The sequence below is a fragment of the Aethalodelphis obliquidens genome, unplaced genomic scaffold (assembly GCF_003676395.1).
Source record: "Aethalodelphis obliquidens isolate GAN/ISIS:26980383/991018 unplaced genomic scaffold, ASM367639v1 scaffold122, whole genome shotgun sequence".
In the NCBI taxonomy this organism is placed as follows: Eukaryota; Metazoa; Chordata; class Mammalia; order Artiodactyla; family Delphinidae; genus Aethalodelphis; species Aethalodelphis obliquidens.
In genome coordinates this window covers 629,547-645,150 of record NW_020838066.1, presented here as the reverse complement: position 1 = coordinate 645,150, position 15,604 = coordinate 629,547, and the positions used below count along the sequence as shown (strand labels likewise).

At 44.4% G+C, this 15,604-nt stretch overlaps 1 pseudogene; it reads left to right on the top strand.

The window, feature by feature from the left end:
- The first annotated feature begins 5,579 nt into the window (after positions 1-5,579).
- LOC113615662 (protein TEX261 pseudogene) lies at positions 5,580-6,192 on the top strand (annotated as a pseudogene).
- Positions 6,193-15,604: the final 9,412 nt, after the last annotated feature.

The window sequence follows — 15,604 nt, the reverse complement described above, 5'->3', positions numbered from 1 at the left end:
GCAGTTGTTGTAGAGCTGGTTTGGTGGTGCTGAACTCTCTCAGCTTTTGCTTGTCTGTAAAGGTTTTAATTTCTCCATCAAATCTGAATGAGATCCTTGCTGGGTAGAGTAATCTTGGTTGCAGGTTTTTCTCCTTCAACACTTTAAATATGTCCTGCCACTCCCTTCTGGCTTGCAGAGTTTCTGCTGAAAGATCAGCTGTTAACCTTATGGGGATTCCCTTGTGTGTTATTTGTTGTTTTTCCTTTGCTGCTTTTAATATGTTTTCTTTGTATTTAATTTTTGACAATTTGATTAATATGTGTCTTGGCGTATTTCTCCTTGGATTTATCCTGTATGGGACTCTCTGTGCTTCCTGGACTTGATTAATGATTTCTTTTCCCATATTAGGGAAGTTTTCAACTATAATCTCTTCAAATATTTTCTCAGTCCCTTTCTTTTTCTCTTCTTCTTCTGGAACCCCTATAATTCGAATGTTGGTGCGTTTAATGTTGTCCCAGAGGTCTCTGAGACTGTCCTCAGTTCTTTTCATTCTTTTTTCTTTATTCTGCTCTGCAGTAGTTATTTCCACTATTTTATCTTCCAGGTCACTTATCCGTTCTTCTGCCTCAGTTATTCTGCTATTGATCCCATCTAGAGTACTTTTAATTTCATTTATTGTGTTGTTCATCGTTGCTTGCTTCATCTTTAGTTCTTCTAGGTCCTTGTTAACTGATTCTTGCAATTTGTCCATTCTATTGTCCATTCTATCTCCAAGATTTCGGATCAACCTTACTATCATTATTCTGAATTCTTTTTCAGGTAGACTGCCTATTTCCTCTTCATTTGTTAGGTCTGGTGGGTTTTTATCTTGCTCCTTCATCTGCTGTGTGTTTTTCTGTCTTTTCATTTTGCTTATCTTACTGTGTTTGGGGTCTCCTTTTTTGCAGGCTGAAGGTTCGTAGTTCCTGTTGTTTTTTGTGTCTGTCCCCAGTGGCTAAGGTTGGTTCAGTGGGTTGTGTAGGCTTCCTGATGGAGGGTACTAGTGCCTGTGTTCTGGTGTATGAGGCTGGATCTTGTCTTTCTGGTGGGCAGGTCCACGTCTGGTGGTGTGTTTTGGGGTGTCTGTAGACTTACTATGATTTTGGGCAGCCTCTCTGCTAATGGGTGGGGTTGTGTTCCTGTCTTGCTAGTTGTTTGGCATAGGATGTCCAGCACTGTAGCTTGCTGGTCGTTGAGTGAAGCTGGGTGCTGGCGTTGAGATGGAGATCTCTCGGGGATTTTTGCTGTTTGATATTATGTGCAGCTGGGAGGCCTCTTGTGGACCAGTGTCCTGAAGTTGGCTCTCCCACCTCAGAGGCACAGCACTGAGTCCTGGCTGCAGCACCAAGAGCCTTTCATCCACAGGGCTCCTTAATTTGGGATGATTCCTTGTCTATTCAGGTATTCCACAGATGCAGGGTATATCAAGTTGATTGTGGAGCTTTAATCCGCTGCTTCTGAGGCTGCTAGGAGAGATTTCCCTTTCTCTTCTTTGTTCTGACAGTTCCCAAGGGCTCAGCTTTGGATTTGGCCCCGCCTGTGCGTGTAGGTCGCCGGAGGGCGTCTGTTCTTTGCTCAGACAGGACGAGGTTAAAGGAGCCGCTGATTCGGAGGCTCTGGCTCACCCAGGCCGGGGGGTAGGGAGGGTCACGGAGTGCGGCGCGGGCCTGCGGCGGCAGAGGCCAGCGTGACGCTGCAGCCTGAGGCGCGCCGTGCGCTCTCCCGGGGAGCCGTCCCTGGATCCCGGGACCCTGGCAGTGGCGGGTTGCACAGGCTCCCCAGAAGGGCGTGTGGCTAGTGACCTGTGTTCGCACACAGTCCTCCTGGCGGCGGCAGCAGCGGCCTTAGCGCCCCATGTCCGTCTCTGGGCTCCGCACTCTTAGCTGCGGCTCGCGCCCGTCCCTGGAGCTCTCTCAAGCAGCGTTCTTAATCCCCTCTCCTCGTGCACCAGGAAACAAAGAGGGACGTAAAAGTCTCTTGCCTCTTCGGCAGGTCCAGATTTTTCCCCGGACTCTCTCCTGGCCAGCCGCGGCGCACCAACGCCCTGCAGGCTGTGTTCACGCCGCCAACCTCAGTCCTCTCCCGGCGCTCCGACAAAAGCCGGAGCCTCAGCTCCCAGTCCCGCCCGCCCCGGCGGGCGAGCAGACAAGCCTCTCGGCTGGTGAGTGCCGGTCGGCCCGATCCTCTGCGCTGGAATCTGTCCGCTTTGCCCTCCGCACCCCTGTTGCTGTGCTCTCCTCCGTGGCTCCCAAGCTCCCCCACTCCGCCTCCCGAAGTCTCCACCCGCGAAGGGGCTTCCTAGTGTGTGGACACTTTTCCTCCTTCACAGCTCTCTCCCGCTGGTGCAGGACCCGTCCCTATCCTTTTGTCTCTGTTTAGTTTTTTCTTTTGCCCTAACCAGGTACGTGGGGGGTCCCTTGCCTTTTGGGAGGTCTGAGGTCTTCTGCCAGCGTTCAATAGGTGTTCTGTAGGAGTTGTTCCACGCGTAGATGTATTTCTGGTGTATCTGTGGAGAGGAAGGTGATCTCCGCGTCTTCCAACTATTATTTTTGAATTGTGTATTTCTCCTTTCAGTTCTGTCGAGATTTGATTCATGTAAATGGGGACTCTGTCATTAGGTGTGTGTATTTTTAAATTTTTATATGTTCCTTGTGTATTGATAATGAATTGCCTCTCTTTGTCTCTAGTATTATTTGTTTCCTCAAAGTCTACTTTGTCTGATTTCAAGACAAACTAGAATATAGGCCTTCCGGTTCGCTTGTGGTTATTATATGCCTACTATATGTTTTCCACACAAATTTGTTTGAATCTAAGATGTGTCTATTGTAGAAAACAAAGTTATATCTTGATTCTTCATCCAGTCTCACTATCTGTGCCTTTTAAGTTGGATGTTTAACACACTCATATTTAATGTAATTATTGATATGCTACCTTTTTCTACCTTTTTTTTGCTACCTTTTTTCTATATGTCTCATATCTGTTTTCTTCTTCCATTCCTCCTTTACTATCTTCTTTTGTTCTAAATGAAACTTTAGAGAGCACTATTTATTCCTCTATTGACATTTTAACTATTTTTTTAGTTATTTTATTAATGATTGCTCTAGGGATTACAATATGCATCTTACCTTATCACAGTTTACTTTAGAATAATACTAACTGAAATTTGGCCAAATAGAGAACATCTGCTCAAATTTATCATTTCTTTCCCTGGCCTTTACACTATTATTGTGACATTTATTGCATTTATATATATTATAAATCCAATAATATAGCTTTAAAATGTTATGCATTTTAATTAAGAGAAGAAATGAGAAAAAATACATATAGAGCCTTTGATATTTACTTATGTATTCCTTCCTTTCTTCCTGTGTATTTCAAGTTACTATCTGGTATCATTTTCTTTCAGTCTGAAGGACTTTTTCTGTATTTCTTGTTAGGCCAATATGCTAGCTCCTCTTGATCTTTATTTATCTGGAAAAAGCTTTTCCCATCCTCATTTTTAAAGGATAGTTTTGCTGGATATAGAATTCTTGTTTGGCAATCTTTCCTTTGGCACTTTAAATATGTCATTCTACACTTTTATGTTTTCCATTGTTTTTGATGAGAAGTCATTTTCTCATTCAAGTGTATGTCATTTTCCTCTTGCTTTCAAGATTTTCATTTTGTATTTGGCTTTCAACTGTTTGGCTATGAAGTGCATGGTGTGGATCTCTTTGTGTTTATCCTTCTTGGATCTGTAGGTTAAAGTTTTTCATCAAATTTTTGAAATTTGGCCCATTATATCTTCAAATATTTATCTGTCCCTTTCCCTTTCTCCTCTCCTCTGAGACTCCCATTACAATTATGTTGGTACACCTGATGTTGTCTCACAGATACCTGTGGCTGTCTTTAACTTTCTTCAATCTTTTTTTATCTTTGTTTTCAGATTAGTCAATTTTTATTGATCTATTATGCTTGCTATTTCTCTTTTAGGCATCTTAATTCTGCTTCTGAGCCCCTTTAGTAAAAGTTTCATTTCAGTTATTGTAATTTTCCATTCAAGAATTTCCATTTGGTTCTTTTGTATAACAACATCTTTATTGAGAGTCTCTAGTTGTTGAGTGATTGCTGTAATGCATTGCTCTAGTTATTTAAATATGGGTTCCTTTAGCTATTTGAATTTATTTACAATAGCTGTTTTGAAGGCTTTGTCTGCTATATCCAATATCTGGGGATAACCAGAGCCAATAGCTATTGACTCCCTTTTTTCTGAGTATGGGCCACACTTCGTTGTGCCTTTGCCTGTCTTATGATGTTTTATTGAAAATATAATGTATTGTAGCAACTCTGGATTCCAATTCCCTTCTCTCATGCATTATTGTTGTTGTTTTGTTTGTGTACTCTGTCTCCCCAACAGTGTATGGTTGCTGATGTATCTGCTCAGTTGTTTGTTCTTATTTTTGTGTTTAAGCCCTCTTTCCCAGGTTTTGTCCTGGTGACTGCATAGCTTAGCATTCAGGTAAAGGTTAATCAGATTGTTCTCAGAGCTAATGAGGTTTCCACCTTCTGCTGATGGGTCTGTGTGTGGGCAGAGGAGCACCTTCTAAGCTCAAGTGACTTTCAAGTGTACCTTGGCTTTCACATTCCACTGAAATCTCTTGCATCTTCACTCCATAAAAAGGCATACTGTGATGGCTGGAGATGTGCAAATGTCTTCAGTCTGCTGTAGTCTTTCTCATACATGTGCACACACTCTGGGATATGTTGAGTTATCAAGTTCCCATTGCTGTCTCACCTCCTGGAGCTCCCTAGTAAATTCTCAGCTTTCCTTCTGGTCCATTGCTTGCTCAAAACGGTCCTGAACTGTTAGCAGAGCTTCAGGTCTTCCCTGATCACTTGCTAATGAGATCTACTTTAACTGAAATAACTCCAGATCAAGTGAGATCTCTCTAGCAGTGGAATCAAAGGTGATAGTTTTCTTGCCCTGCCTCCACATTTTAAAAAATAAATTTATTTATTTTTGGCTGCATTGGGTCTTCGTTGTTGTGCGTGGGCTTTCTCTAGTTGTTTCGAGCAGGGGCTACTCTTTGTTGTGGTGTGCAGTCTTCTCATTGCAGTGGCTTCTCTTGTTGTGGAGCACGGGCTCTAGGTGCACGGGCTTCAGTAGTTGTGGCCCATGGGCTTAGTTGCTCCACGGCATATGGGATCTTCCCGGACCAGGGCTCAAACCAGTGTCCCCTGCACTGGCAGGCAGATTCTTAACCACTGCACCACCAGAGAAGCCCCTGCCTCCACATTTATTGAACTATGATGATGGGAGGTGACAGCAGCTTCCCCAAGAAAGAACGTCCATGCTCTTGCTGTTTGTAACTGAATTTCAGTAGTTTTCATTGATAAAATTTTCTCAGTTTGATGTGTGCACTTGGTGAATTTCCAAGCACTGAAATAGTTGTTTGACAGTTCTGACAGTTTTCTCCAGCTTTGATAAATGATTTTTGGGAAGAGGATGTGTGGACTTGCTAACAGGATCATGTCAAAAATCCAAATAGCAAGTGTGCAGGCCTATCCCAGCGGTCAGGGGGCAGGCAGGGCATGGGCATCATGTGGCTCATGTACCTGCTGAGCTGGCTGTTGCTCTTCATCCAGGTGGCCTTCATCATGCTGGCCATTATAGCCGGACTCTACTACCTGGCAGAATTGATAGAAGAATACACAGTGGCCACTAGTAGGATCATAAAATACATGACCTGATTCTCCACAGCTGTATCGATTGGCCTCTACATTTTTGAGTGCTTCCCCACCTGCATGATTGGCATGGGTCTCTGCACCAACCTTGTCTACTTTGGTCTCCTCCAGACCTTCCCCTTAGTCATGCTGACCTCGCTTAACTTCATCCTGTTGTATGGGTTAGTGGTGGTGAATCATTACCTAGAGTTTCAATTTTTTGCAGAGGAATATTATCTTTTCTCAGAGGTCCTGGCTTATTTCACTTTCTGCCTGTGGATAATCCCATCTGCATTCTTTGTGTCACTGTCGGCTGGGGAGAACGTCCTGCCCTCCACCATGCAGCCAGGAGACGATGTGGTCTCCAATTACTTCACCAAAGGCAAGTGGGGCAAATGCTTAGGAATCCTGGTTGTCTTCTCCTTCATCAAAGAAGCCATTCTACCCAGTCGGCAGAAGATATACTGACCCCCTGGGGAGGGGATGCTGGGGCAAGATCAGGAGAGTCAGGCCCCTGGGCCTCTGCACTAGGTGGGGGCCAGTAGCTAGAAGGCACCTTCCCCCAGCCCTGGCCCTCCTTCCCTGACTCCTCCAGATGCCCCCATCCCCACCCTCCTCAGGAGGTTCAGCTTGGCTCAGATCTGATGCTGCCAGAGGCTGAGACTTCAGAGAGCACTAGGGAGGATGCTGTGCCTGCTTAGCCAGGAGGCCGTGGTCCACCTTTGGAGGGCAAAGGCTGAGCTCCTGTGGCCCTCCCGCCCCCTCCTGTGATGGGTCTGGAGTTCTGGCTCAGCCAGGGCAGGCAGGGCAGGGGCCGTGAAGCTGGAGAGCAGATGGTGATAATTGCTGTGGCAGATGGCCGTAGGGAGGGGCCGTGGCTTAGCACTCGTAAGAGAAAGTTTCTGCTGTTGAACTGCGATTTCTGTCCAAGTGCTGATTGCCATTTGAATAAAGATGCTAGATGGCACTGTTTGCCATAATACCCTGAAAAAAAATATCCAAAGAGTACTTTTGTTGCAAGAATTCTCTTGCAGTGCTAGACATTGTTTATCTTTACTCACCATCCATTTCTACATTTATTCTTCTACTCCTTGTGAAGGGTGGGAAGGTTAAAAACTATATCTCCCAGAGACTTTTGCCCTTAGGAGTCTGGATTGATTGACTTGGGTTCTGCCAATAAGATGTGATTGCATGAGATATGGAAGGCAGAAGGGAGGAGGGTGCCATTCTCTTGGCAGAGATGGCACTGATGTGTAGGTTCTGGCAGATGTGAACTTTTGCAATGGCCCAATTCCATATCCCACTCACTTTCACCCAGTTTCATGGGTGTGGCAGCTGTGACCTTGGCAATGGTTTCATGCAGCTTCTTGATCTCTGGATTACAGCTGCTATGGCAGGACTCTGAGGCCTAGTCATAGCCCCACCGACTTCAAATCTTAAAGTCCTTTCCATGATTTTGCAAGCAACTGATTCCCTGTATTAAATCCCTATCTGTTTGAAACATCTAGAGTGATTTCTATCTCCTGAACTACAACTTCATCTATACAATTATATTTTGGAGACTTTGGGATGATTAAACTCTTCTTTTAGGCAATGGTTACTCTCCCTTGAGGGGCTATTATCCAGGTCTGACTGAGAAAATCACATATCACCCATAGTTCCTGGACTGGGATGTGGCAACCATATGAGACTTGGATTGTCTTCATTGGGCAGGGTTGATATGTATTTTATGTAGGTGTGGGCATTATTTAAAGTGTGTATATGGGAAAGGGGTGGTGAGAAGAGTTGTTTGTTGGTGAAATCTCAAACATTTCAGCCCAGATGCCCAGATCCCAGCTGCATGGAGCCTGGGAGGTGAGGATTGGCCCCTTGTTTGAGCTTCAAAACTGGGAGGTTGGCCCATCTTCCATCAAAACTCACATGATGGGGGAATTCTCCCAACACAGGAAAGGGTTCTGATCCTAGAGGCCCAGAAATAACACAGATTTTTCACAGTGGTAGTTGGATGAGAGCCTGGAAAGATGGGGAGGCCACATGGGGGAGCTATGTTTAACACAGCCTTGGAAATTCATCTGGAAATGCCATGTTGGCTGGGGATCCAGGAGGACCCAGAGGTGGAGTAAGACATGAAGAACAGTTTAGGTGGCAGTGGGGTGATGATGATGAGTGAGAGTGTAGATTCCCCTCCCGATCTCCCAGAGCTCAGGGGTTCAAACCCATGGCCATATCATTCTCTGTTCCTCAATTTCCTCATCTGAAAAATGGGGATAATAACTAGGCCATTAGGCTTTTGTAAGGATTAAATAAGATAAAGCAGGCACATGAGAGCAACCAATGGATTCATTTAAAACAAGAAGTAGGTCGAAGCAGGAGGTGAGAATTCATGTCCACTAGCAGGGACAGCCACCCAGAAGTCAAGTGGCACTCAGATGATAGCTATTCAGAGACAGGTAAATGACTTTTTTTTTTCGTCTTCTCATGTTTTATGAAGGTAATATCATTACAACATTAAAACACTTGAAATTTTTTATCTTAAAAATTTCAAAATAGACCCAAAAGTCAAGAGCATAATGTAGCACCCACCCAGCTTCAACTACCATCAACAACTTCTGAAATTTCATTATCCTCATCTCCCCTTTTTTCTGGAGTATTTGAAAAAATATGTTAACCATCATGTTCTCCACTTGTACATACTTGCAGGTGTATTTACATCCAAACAGTCATTTTTCTACATAATCACACTTTAAATTAACAATAATTCCTTTATCAAAAATGTTTAAAGAAAAATAATTCCCCATACTCCCATCACTATTTAAACCACAGTGACTCCACTTCTCTTCCAGTTCTGCAGGAAGTGTGCAAGGCCCAGCTCCAAAGTTCCAAGCACAGGAACTCTCTCTTCTGTTTCTTCCCCCTCTTAAAATTGTATCATGTTCAGTTCCATGTAGCCCCACTATCTTAACCAGGGGAGCTGGGTGAGTTAATATACCTTTAAAAATACCTTACGACCATTTAGCTCTTATGAATATTGATGTAAAAATCTACAACGAAATACTAGCCAACCAAATTCGGCTGCATATTAAAAGGATTACACCATGACCAAATGGAATTTATTCCCAGAATGCAAGGATGATTCAACATATGAAAATCAACCAATGTATCACATTAACAGAATGAACAGGAAAAAAAACCCACACACATGATCATTTCAATTGATGCAGAAAACCTTTTGACAAAGTCCAACACCCTTTCATGATAAAAACACTCAACAAACTAGGATAGAAGGGAACTTCCCCAACATGATAAAGGCTATATATGAAAAAATCCACAGTGAACATCAAACTCAATGATGAAAGACCTAAAGCTTTCCCCCTAAGATCAGGAGTAAGACAAGGATGCCTGCTTTTGCTACTTCTTTTCAACATAGTACTGGAAGTTCTGGCCAGAGCAATTAGACAAGAGGAAGAAATAAAAGGCATCCAAATTGCAAAGGAACAAGTAAAATTATCTTTGTCCATATCTTATACATAGAAAATGCTAAAGATTCCACACCAAATAAACAAACCCCGAAACCTATTAGTGCTAATAAGCAAATTCAGAAAAGTTATAGGATACGAAATCAACACATAAAAATCAGTTGCATACAGTAACAATGAACAATCTGAAAAAAATATTTAGAAATTAACTTAACCAAAGTGGGTAAAAACTTACAGACCGAAAATTACAAAACACTTCTAAAAGAAGTTAAAGAAGACATAAATATGGAAAGACATTCTGTGTTCATGGACTGGAAGACAATATTGTTAAGATGTCAATGCTACTCAAAGCATCCTATAGATTCAATGCAATTCCTATCAAAATCCTAATGATTTTTTTGCAGAAATTAAAAAAAAAATCCTAAAACTCATATGGAATCTCAAGGGACCCCAAATAGCCAAAGCATTTTGTAAAAGAACAAAGTTGGAGGATTCACACTTCCCTATTTCAAAACTTACTTCAAAACTACTGTAACCAAAACAGTGTGGTACTGGCATAAAGATAGACATACAGACCAGTGGAAAAGAAATTGTAGGGAATTCCCTGGTGGCTCAGTGGTTAAGAATCTGCCTGCCAATGCAGGGGACATGGGTTTGATCCCTGGTGTGGGAAGATCCCACATGCCGTGGAGCAACTAAACTACTGAGCCTGCACTCTAGAGCCCATCTGCCACAACTACTGAGCCCACACACCACAACTACAGAAGCCCACACACTCTAGGGCCTGTGTGCTACAACTACTGAAGCTGTGTTCTGCAACTACTGAAGCCCACGCACCTAGAACCCGTGCGCCACAATGAAGAGTAGCCCCCGCTCGCCACAACTACAGAAAGCCCATATGCAGCAATGAGGACCCAATGCAGCCAAAAAAAAAAAAGGTCCACATCAAAAGAATAAAATTAAATTAAAATAAAAAAATAAGAAGAGTGTAAAAAAAAAAAAAGCAAAAAGAAAAGAAAAGAAATTCCAGAAACAACCCCTTGCATATAAGGTTGATTGATTTTTGACATGGGTGCCAAGACCATTTAACGGAGAAAGGACAGTCTTTTCAACAAATGGCACTGGAAAAACTGGATATACGGTATATGTCTGAACCCCTAAGGCCTGGCACAGAGTTTATCAAATGAATGACATTTGGGTCAAAGACTCATCCTACATTACACAATATGAATACGTGGGGGATGCCATGCCATTTACTCTGCTGTCAGTTGAGCTAAGTATGCCTAGGCAGGGAGTCACCAACAGGGGATGGCTTTGCTCCTATCTACAACCAGATAGCCACAGGCAGAGAGGAGACAGGATTCCAGGAGGAGGAGGGACGTTTGTGAGCACCCAGAGCTCCTGAGCAAATAGCAAAAAAGGGAACCTAATAGCAAATAGCCTTTGAGCAAATAGCTTTGGTAGCAAAAAAGGGGCCACATCTAGGCCAGGTCCCAGCCCGGACACTTGTGTGCATAAGCATCCTGCCCCTTTGCCCTGGATGGGAGGAGTGGGGGACCCGGAGCCTTTGCTTATGAAGGTAGAGCGGGTTTCTGAGAAGATATCACTTACCTTTGCCTCCAGGCTAATGGTCACCCAGTCATTCTTGGCAGGGGGGTGCACCATGGGCACCCAGCACCCCAGTGTGACAAAGGCCTCCATTCTCCCATGTCTTCCATCCTGGTGAAGGGGTATAGGGTCCAGGGAGGGGGATAATAAGGACAGCCTGGTCTCTGCTGAGTCCTGAGCCCCTGCAGGACCCTGGCTGGAGGCCCTGGTGTGTGGGTCAGGAGACTGCTGAGGCCTGGTCAAGGTCCCTGCCTCCTGGAGCTGACATTCCAGGAGGAGACAAAGGCGCAAACGTGAATAAGCACAACATGCAGGATGCCACGGAGGAAGATAAAGCCAGGAAGGGGAACAAGTCATGAGGGCAGAAGGGCCACTTCCCAGAATGTGAAGTGTCTTGGGGGGTGGCTGCTGTAATTAGGCTTTGCCTCTGGGAGGGGGCTATGATCTTAAGTTTTGTGCCCCACCAAATTCACACATTAAATCCTAACCCCCAAGGTGATGGTGTTAGGATGGTGGGGTCTTTGTGGGTGATTCGATCATGAGGGTGGAGCCCCCATGATAAGTGGCCTTATAAAAGAGACTCCAGAGAGCTGCCTCACCCCTCCTGCCATGTGAGGACACAGTGAGAGAAGAGGAAGCCAGTTCTCACTAGACACTGAATCTGCTGACACCATGGTTTTGGACTTCCAGCACCTTAAGAAATAAATGTCTTTTGCTTATAAGCCTCCCAACCGTGGTATTGTTACAGCAGCCTGAATGTACTAAAGGAAAGAGTTTTGAGCTGAGGGGGTATGACTTGCCTTGGGCTAAGGATCCTACTGCTGCTGTTAGAGAAAATATAGGGTGAGGGGGCTGGGGGAAGGCCAGTGAGAAGATGACTACAATAGTCCAGTTGGGAGGCAATTGGGTTCGAGCCAAAGAGGGGGCAGTCAGGAAGGCAGGAGGCCAAGGCTAGTTCTGAGTCTGTCGTTTGCTCACAGATTGACAAATCAGATGGAGTGTGTAAGAAGCCAAAGGTGATAACTAAGGATTTTGCCCTGAGCCTGTTTTCTCATTTGTAAAACATGTAGCATAAGCCCCACATCCCGGGGTATTGGGAGGACTCGATGAAATGATGGAGGGCAAGCACCTGGCAATGTTGGAGGCCCAGTTGGAGCCCAAAAAGCAGCAGACCTGCTTCTCTTATCTTTGCCAATCCCCTATTCCAGCAGCCTCACTGGCCACTTCCTGTGCATCTTCTGGGTCTCCACTCAGGTGTCATATCCTCAGGGAATCTCTTCCTGATGACTATTCCCCCAACACTGTCACACATCATGGCTCCTCCAGTGACAGGTCCTCTGTCCCCAGCACCTATGAGAGTCCTTGCCTGTCCCCTTCCACCACCACCCTGTCTCCAAGTTCTAAGCTCCGTGGTCAATGCCTGCCTGCACCAGATTCCCACAGCCTTTTCTCTTCTCCCTCCTCAGGCCAGCCTCATATGAAGGCATGGAGTTGGGTGGGGGTTTGGAGTTTGGCCAGTTTGGGTCAGAAGGAGCCACCAATTCTCAGAGCATCTTCCTCTTATGTTCCTTCTCCCTTCTTTTCCCTAGCATCTCTCGCACTTAGACTGAATGGTGAGCCTAGGCCTGAGGGTTTCCTAGGACTTGGGACTCTCAGCTAAGACAAGGACAGACAGGCTGATTGGGCATCTCACTCCTACTGTGATTGAATGCCCTAAAAATTATTTTTTAATTTCACAAGTAAAATTATGACATATTCTCCTCATACAAATAAAACATGAAACCACTAAAAGGAATCAGGGCTCCTTGGAGAAATGGCTGATTCCAGGTCTGGGCCCAGAGTACAAGATGATCCTGGAACAACTTTGCTAGAATGTAAGAAAATTCTTAAAAATCGTGACATGTTGAAAGGATACAAAGCCAGCTGGTGGAGCTCCCACTGGCCAAATCTGCCACATCTGAGCATCTAAGTGAATATGGAGAGTAATGGATTATAACTCATTAAGTAAAATAAGAATCCACAGATCCATACCACTAATGAATGTAGTATCTTCCCTAGAGTACAAAGTTAGTAGGTGGAAAAGGAATGATGGAAATAGAATAGTCTGATATATACACAACCAAATATAAAATAGATAGCTAGTGGGAAGCAGCCGTATAGCACAGGGAGATCAGCTTGGTGCTTTGTGTCCACCTAGAAGGCTGGGAGGGAGACGCAAGAGGGATGAGATATGGGGATGTATGTATATGTATAGCTGATTCACTTTGTTATACAGCAGAAACTAACACACCATTGTAAAGCAATCATACTCCAATAAAGATGTTTAAAAATAATAATAAATAAATATATAGAAAAGAATAGGCTTGTAATAATTCCTTTAGGCAAGAAATATCAATGAAAACTACTGAGTTAAAAGTTTAAGGAGCTCAGCCTAAGCCATTTTGTGATCTAATCCTGGCTACAATGCTTGCCCTTGAACAGGTCTCAGTAATTAATGATCTTAAGGGAACAAAAGAATGCGGAAACATTACCTGCTATCAGGCAAGAGAAGTAACAATAGCAAAGATAATATATCAGTTGTGAAGACTGCCAGTTATCTTTCAGTGGTAAAGGTTAGCCTGAAGCACTCAACCACCAGATCAACCAGAACCTAAGGGATGATGATGTTGACCTTTTCTGACCCTGGTGACTTCAATCAACTAAAGTTTGGATTCTGTCAACTGTCAGCTGAGCCCCTTCATGAATATGCATGTACCCTCAGCTTACAACCTCCCCAATTTTACTGTTCTGGGACATGCTGCTTTAGGAAAGATCCCTGGTGTTCTCCTTACTTGCTGCAAGTAATAAATCCTTTCTTCTCCTGATTAAAAAAAAAAAAAAAAAGTCTGAGGAGCTCATATAACTCAATATCAAAAAAACAACCCGATTAAAAAATGGGCTAGAAACTTGAATAGACATTTTTCCAAGGAAGACATACGGATGGCTTACAGGCACATGAAAAGATGCTCAACATTGCTAATTATCAGAGAAATACAAATCAAAACAACAGTGAGATATCACCTCACACCTGTCAGAATGGCTAGCATCAAAAGACTACAAACAACAAATGTTGGTGAGGATGTAGAGAAAAGGGAACCCTTGTACACTGCTGGTGGGAATGTAAATTGGTGCATCCACTGTGGAAAACAGTATGGACGTTCCTCAGAAAACTAAAAGTAGAACTACTACGTGATCCATTAATTCCACTCCTGGGTATATATCCGAAGAAAATGAAAACACTAAATTTGAAAAGATACAAAGTGCCCCAATGTTCCTAGCAGCATTATTTACAATGGCCAAGATATGGAAACAACCTAAATGTCCATCAACAGATGAATGGATAATGACAATGTGGTGTATACACACCCACACACACACACACACACACACACACACACACACAATGGAATACTATTCAGTCATAAAAAAGAATGAAATTTTGCCATCTGCAACAACATGGATGGACCTAGAGGATATCGTGCTAAATGAAATGAGACAGAGAAAGACAAATACTGTATGTTACCACTTTTACGTGGAAACTAAAAAATAAAACTAGTGAACATAACAAAAAAGAAACACTCACAGATGTAGAGAACAATCTCTACATCTGGGAGAAGGATGTACATCTGGGGAGAAGGAAGGGGGGAGGGACAGGACAGGGGTAAGGGATTAAGAGGTACAAACCACTACGTATAAAATAAAGCTACAAGGATATATTGTACAGCACAGGGAATATAGTCAATATTTTATAATAACTATAAATGGAGTATAATCTTTTTTTTTTTTTTTTTTTTTTTGCGGTACACGGGCCTCTCACTGTTGTGGCCTCTCCCGTTGCGGAGCACAGGCTCCGGACGAGCAGGCTCAGCGGCCATGGCTCACGGGCCCAGCCGCTCCGCGGCATGTGGGATCTTCCCGGACCGGGGCACGAACCCGTGTCCCCTGCATCGGCAGGCGGACTCTCAACCACTGCACCACCAGCAAAGCCCGAGTATAATCTTTAAAAATTGTGAATCACTACATTGTACACCTGAAACTCATGTATTATAAATCAAGTATACCTCAATAAAAATTTTAAAAGCTTGAGGAGCGACAGGATATTTGCAAAGTCTGAATTGTCTTCTCACAGGATAGTATCAATGATTACAAAGGAGTATCCAGCAGCATCCGGGCCATGGGTTTGCGAGTCTCCTGACAGGATTCTGTGAGAATTTAGCACCACCTCGTTGATATTCCAGCCAAAGTGCATAACCTAATGTAACCGTGGGGATGCATCGGTGTGTACATCTCTGGCCTGCACGCCTCAGAAAGGTCAAGGTCATAAAGACAAAGAGGGAGAAAGTCTCCCAGATTGAGGGACAGTAAGGACACCTGACTGCCATTTGAGGCGTGACCCAGGACCGGGTCCCGGACCAGAACCCACGCTACGAGGGTAGCGCAGGGAAGCCATGCTGGATTCGAGGCCCCGTCAGTGTCGGCGGTCCTGAATTGGATCATCGTAGGACGCATGGAAATGCCTAATTCTTAGGAAACACGCACGAGGCATTTCGTATTTAGCTGGGGCGAAGGCGTCTCTTCCGCTAGCGGTTTGACCATCTCCCCAACTGGATACGTCCTGGGCTCCGCAGGCCTCGCCCGTCTGAACCGTCGGGTTATAGTCCCCACCGCCACCCAGCCCGCCGTCCCCGCGACGCCCCGAGCGCTCCACGTAGGGTGGTTCAGACCGGTGGCCGGCTCCACCCAGCCCCTGCACATCG